The sequence below is a fragment of the Meles meles genome, chromosome 5 (genome assembly GCF_922984935.1).
Source record: "Meles meles chromosome 5, mMelMel3.1 paternal haplotype, whole genome shotgun sequence".
Taxonomy (NCBI): domain Eukaryota; kingdom Metazoa; phylum Chordata; class Mammalia; order Carnivora; family Mustelidae; genus Meles; species Meles meles.
The window spans coordinates 127,650,334-127,656,238 of NC_060070.1; the positions used below are offsets into that span (position 1 = coordinate 127,650,334).

General features: G+C 35.8%; 1 pseudogene; it reads right to left on the bottom strand.

Moving 5' to 3' along the window:
• Window positions 1–2,084: 2,084 nt before the first annotated feature.
• LOC123942518 lies at window positions 2,085–3,030 on the bottom strand (annotated as a pseudogene).
• Between the last annotated feature and the right edge of the window lie 2,875 nt (window positions 3,031–5,905).

Below are 5,905 nucleotides of genomic sequence, written 5' to 3' on the forward strand. Positions count from 1 at the left end.
ATTTCTCTTTCTCTTTCTGCATTATTGATGTAGAGAAATGCAACAGATTTCTGTACATTGATTTTGTATCCAATGACTTTACCGAATTCGTTTATCAGTTCTAGAAGTTTTTTGGTGGAGTCTTTATGATTTTCTGTATGTAGTATCAGATCATCTGCAAATAATGAATGCTTTATTTCTTCCTTACCAACTTGGATGAATCTTATTTATTCTTGTTGTCTTACTGCTATAGCTAGGACTTCCAGACTATTTTGAACAAAAGTAGTGAGAATGGACATCCCTGTCTTGTTCATGACTGTCAAGGAAAAGCCCTCTTCCTTCATCCTCCACACCCCCGCCCCACATTGAGGATGATATTAACTGTGGATTCTTCACAGACAGCTGTTATGTTGTGGTGTATTCCCTCTAAACCTTCTTTGTTGAGGGTTTTTTATCATGACTGAATGTTGCACTTTGTCAAATGCTTTTTCTGCATCTACTGAAAGAATCATATTGTTCTTATATTGCCTTTTACTAATGTGCTATATCATGTTGATTGATTTTTGAATGTTGAACCACTTTTGAACCCAGGACTAAATCCCATTTGATTGTGGTGAGTGATTTATTTAATATATGGTTGGACTTGTTTGGCTAGTATTTTATTGAGAATTTTTGCCTCCAAGTTAATTAAAGATATTGGCTTGTAATTCCCTGTTTTAGAGGAGTCTTTTTCTGGTTTTGGTATCAGGGTCATGATGGCCTCATAGAATGAATTTGGAAGTTTTCCTTCCTTTTCTATTTTTAGGAATAGTTTGAGAAGAATAGGTATTAAACCTTTTTTAAATGTTTAGTAGAATCTCCTGTGAAGCTATCTGGCCCTTGACTTCTGTTTCTTTTTGTTTGTTTGTTTGCTTGTTTGTTTGTTTTGATAACTTTTTTATTGCTGATTCTATTTATGGGTCTGTTCATCTGTTCAAGTTTTCTATTTTTTTCTCTTTCAGTTTTGGTAGTTTATGTTTCTAGACATTTAACTCTTTCTTCCAAGTTGTCCAATTTGTTGGCATATAGTTTTGCATTATATTCTCTTGTAATTGTATTTCTGTGGTGTTGGTTGTTATTTCTCCTCTATCGTTTGTGATTTTATTTATTTGAGTTCTTTCTCTTTTCTTCTTGATAAGTCTGGTTAGAAGTTTATCAGTTTTTTTCTCAATAAGGTTTGGTTTTAATGGATCTCAAAATTCTGTGACAGATTTTTGTTCAAGTTGTTTCCATTAAAAAGTACTGATTTTTAAAATCTAATAACTTAAACTGCCACACATACAAGAAAAATGTTTCACAAAACACTCCCCTTTCCTTCTGAATGTTTTACAATGCTTTTTTTGTCATTAACCAGTCTTTTACTATTAAACTTAAATGGCCAGTTGAGACAAACTGTTCTTCCACTGATGATTAAAACTGAGGTGGCAGGTTTTGGGTATAATATTCATTTAGCCTTCTGATCTTTCTGGGAAGACTTAGAGACCTTGCCAGTTCCAACTGCCTTCTTATCCACTGCTTTGATGACATGAACACAAATTGTCTGTCTCATGTAATGAATGGCAAAATGGCTTAGAGGAGGTTAGTGAAAGAAACTCTCAACACACATAGGCTTCTCAGAAACCATATCAACAATGGCCACATCACCAGACTTCCAGAACTTGGGGCAAGAGCCTCTTCCAGCTTTTTTCTACAATGACAAATCAGTCTTCTCCTTCAGCTCAGCAAACTTGCAAGCAATGTGAACTGAGTGACAATCCAGCACAGGGGCATATCCAGCACTGATTTGGCCTGAATGGTTCAGGATGATCCCCTGAGCCATGAATCCAGCTGCTTCAATTGCTGGGTTACTTTTCTGTCTCCAGCTACATTGCAACAATGAACATCTTTGACAGGTATATTGTTGACATTGAAGTCCACACTGTCCCCAGGAAAAGCCTCACTCAGTGCCTCATTGTGCATTTGAACAGACTTCAGTTTTAACATTGGAGCAAAGTAACCATCATGCTGGGTTTAAGAACACCTGGCTCTACTTGGCCCAGAGGGAGAGTATTAATACCACTACTTTTTTAGATATCCTGGAGGAACAGACACAAAGCTTTGTCAGTTATATGAGCAGGTGACAGAGCTTCAAGCAGTGTGGTTCCACTGGCATTGCCATCTTTATAGGTAACTTTCCATCCCTTGAACCAAGGTATGTTTGCATTTGACTCCAGTATGTTGTTGCCATTCCAACCAGAAATTGACCCAAATGCTACAGTGTTGGGGTTGTAGCCAATTTTCTTAAAGTAGGTGCTAATTTCCTTAATGGTTTCTCATGTCTCTTCAGGCTATAGGGTGAGTCAGAGGAATCTATTTTGTTAGCACTAATAATTAGTTGTTTCACACCCAATATGCAAGCCAGAGAGGCATGCTTATGGCTCTGCCCATTCTTGGAGATACCTGCTTCAAATTTACCAACACCAGCAGTAACAATCAGCACAGAACAGTCCACCTGAGATGTGCCTGTAATCATGTTTTTGATGAAATCTTTGTGTCTTGGGTCATCAATGATGGTCACATACTTGCTGGTCTCAAATTTCCACAGGGAGATATCAATGTTCATGTTCAGCTTTCAGTTTATGTAAGACCCAGGCATACTTAAAGGAAACCTTTCCCATCTCATCAGCCTCCTTCTAAAAATTTTCAACAATTCTTTTGTTGATCCTACTACATTTGTAGATCAGATGACCAGCAGTTATAGATTTGCCTGAATCTATGCGTCCAATGATGACAATTTTTTTAAAAGATTTTATTTATTTATTTGACAGGCAGAGATCACAAGTGAGCAGAGAGGCAAGCAGAGAAAGACAGGGGGAGGGAGGCTCCCTGCTGAGCAAAGAGCCCTATGCGATGCGTGGCTCCATACCAGGATCCTGGGATTATGACCTGAGCCAAAGGCAGAGGCTTTAACCCACTGAGCCACTCAGGCACCCCGATGATAACAATGTTAATATAAGTCTTTTCCTTTCCCATTTTCGTTTAGGTTTAGCAATGGTTTTTAAGACAACTGTGTTCGGGCAACAAACCTATTGCATAAAAAAGATGATTACCAATTTTATTATTTTTTTTCAAAGAACTAGCTCTTGGTTTCATTGATATGTTCCATTGTTTCTTTAGTTTCTATATTATTCATTTCTGCTCTAATCTTTGTTTCCTTTCTTCTTCTGGCTTTAGGCTTTGTTTGTTGTTCTTTTTCTAGCTTCTTTAGATGCAAAGTTAGATTGTTTATTTGAGATTTCTCTTGCTTCTTGAGGTAGGCCTGTATTGCTATATACTTCCCTCTAGGTCTTCTTTTGCTATATCTCAAAGGTTTTGCACTATTGTGTTTTCATTGTAATTTGTGTCCATGTATTCTAGTTTCATAGCATTGTGGTCAGAAAAGTGCATGGTATGGTAAGATTTCAATCTTTTTGCATTTGTTGAGAACTGACTTGTGATCTATTCTGGAGAATTTCCCTTGTACACTTGAAAAGAATGTGTATAATGCTGTTTTAGGGTGGAATCTTCTGAATATATCTGTTACATATCCATCTGGTACAGTGCTTCATTCAGAGAAATTGTTTCTTTGTTTATTTTCTGTTTAGATGATCTGTCCATTGATATAAGTGGGATGTTAAAGTCCTATACTATTATTGTATTATTATCAATCTGTTCCTTTATGTTTGTTATGGTTTCACATGTTTGGGTGCTCCCATGTTGGGAGCATAAATATTTACAACTGTTACATATTTTTATTGGATTGTCCCCTTTATTATGATACAGTGCCTTTCTTTGTCTCTTGTTATAGTCTTTGCTTTAAAGTCTATTTTGCTACCCTGGCATTTTTTGATATTCATTTGCATGGTAGATTTTTCTCCATCCCCTTACTTAGAATTTTCAGGTGTCCATAGGTTTAAAATGAGTTTCTCATAGGCAGCATATAGATGAGTCTTCAATTTTTTAAAAATCTATTCTACCATCCTGTCTTTTGATTGGAGTGTTTAGTCCATTTATACTCAAAGTAATTATTGATGCATATATATTTATTGACATTTTATTATTTATTTTGCAGTTGTTTCTAAAGATTTTTTCTCTGATCCTTTCTTGTCTTTCTCTCTTCCATGGCTTGCTTAATTTTTTTAAGTTATATCTTTAGATTTCTTTTTTTTTTCTTTTTTATCTTTTTTTCTTTTTTTTTTTAATTTTTTTTTTTTAAGATTTTATTTTATTTATTTGACAGATAGAGATCACAAGTAGGGAGAGAGGCAGGCAGAGAGAGAGAGAGGAGGAAGCAGGCTCCCCGCCAAGCAGAGAGCCCCATGCGGGGCTCGATCCCAGGACCCTGGGATCATGACCTGAGCGAAAGGCAGAGGCTTTAACCCACTGAGCCACCCAGGTGCCCCTATCTTTAGATTTCTTTCATTCTATTCTTTGCATATTTATTAGTGGTTTTTGATATATGGTTACCATTAAGTTTGTATGTACACTTTTCTGCATATAGCAGTCTGTATTATGTTGATGGTCATTTATGTTTGAACCCATTCTTTATTCCTCGCCTCTCCACATCATAAGAATATGTTGTCATATTTTATATCTTTTTATTTTGTAAGTTCCTTGATTGATTTTTTTACAGAAATATTAATTTTTACTGCTTTGTTTGCATTTTCTACCTTTATACTTTCACTTTTGTTCTTTCCTTTCCACTCAGAGTCCCTTTTAATATTTCTTGCAGATTTAGTGATCACAAACTCCTTTAAATTTTGGGGTTTTTTTTTTTTTGTTTTTTTGTGTTTTGTTTTTTTTTTGGTCTGAGAAACTATTTATGTCTCCTTCTGTTCTGAATGATAGTCTTGCTGGTTAGAGTATTTTTGCCTACGGATTTTTCCCATTCTGCATTTTGAATATATCATGCCACTGCCTTTTAGTTTAGAAAGTTTCTGCTAAAAAAATCCCCTAGTAGCCTTATGGGTTTTCCCTTTTCGTGTTACTGTCTTCTTTTGTCTTGCTGCTTTAAAAAAAAAAATTTTTTTTTTTCTTATCACTATATTCTTCCAATTTAATTACAATATGTCTTTGTGTGGATCTGCTTTTTGTTGATTTTGATGGGACTTCTCTGTGAGTTCTGAATTTGGATATTTGTTTCCTCCCCCAGATGAGGGAACTGTTATTTCTCCAAATGAATTCTTTGTCCTCCTTTCCATCTCTTGGATGGAGGAATATGGGATTCCTATAATACAAATATTAATATGCTTGATGAAGTCATTGAATTCCCCAAGTCTAGTCTCATGTTGCATAATTCCTTTTGCTCTCTTTTGTTAAGGTTGATCACTTTCCATTATTCTGTCTTCTAGGTCATTAATTCATTGTTCTGCTTCTTCCAGCCTACTGTTTATTCCATCAGATATATTTCTCATTTATTTCTGAAGGTTTTATCTCCACTATGTTATTCCTTATCTCTATATTAAGGGTGTCACTCATTATCTTCCACTCTTTCCTTAAGTCCAATGAGTATCCTTGTGATCATTACTTTAAATTCTCTATCAGTCATGTTATTTATATCTCTTTCACTTAGATCTCTATTTGTGGCCTTGTCCTGTTCTTTCATTTGGGATAAATTTGTTTTCCCATTTTTTTCTAAAGTCTCTGTGCCTGTTTCTGTGTGTTACAAAATCAACCATACCTCCCATTCTTGAGAATGTTGACCTTATGAAGAAGAAGACTTAGAGTGACCTTCTGTGTGGTGTCCCCTTCTGCCTAGGGTCTGGCACTTTTGGAAGTGTCCCTAGTGTGCATTGTATGTTCTCTGTTGTTTTGTCCTGGCTGCTTTATCCTTCAGACTAGTTACCTGCAGAGTTTCTCTTTGCCTGTT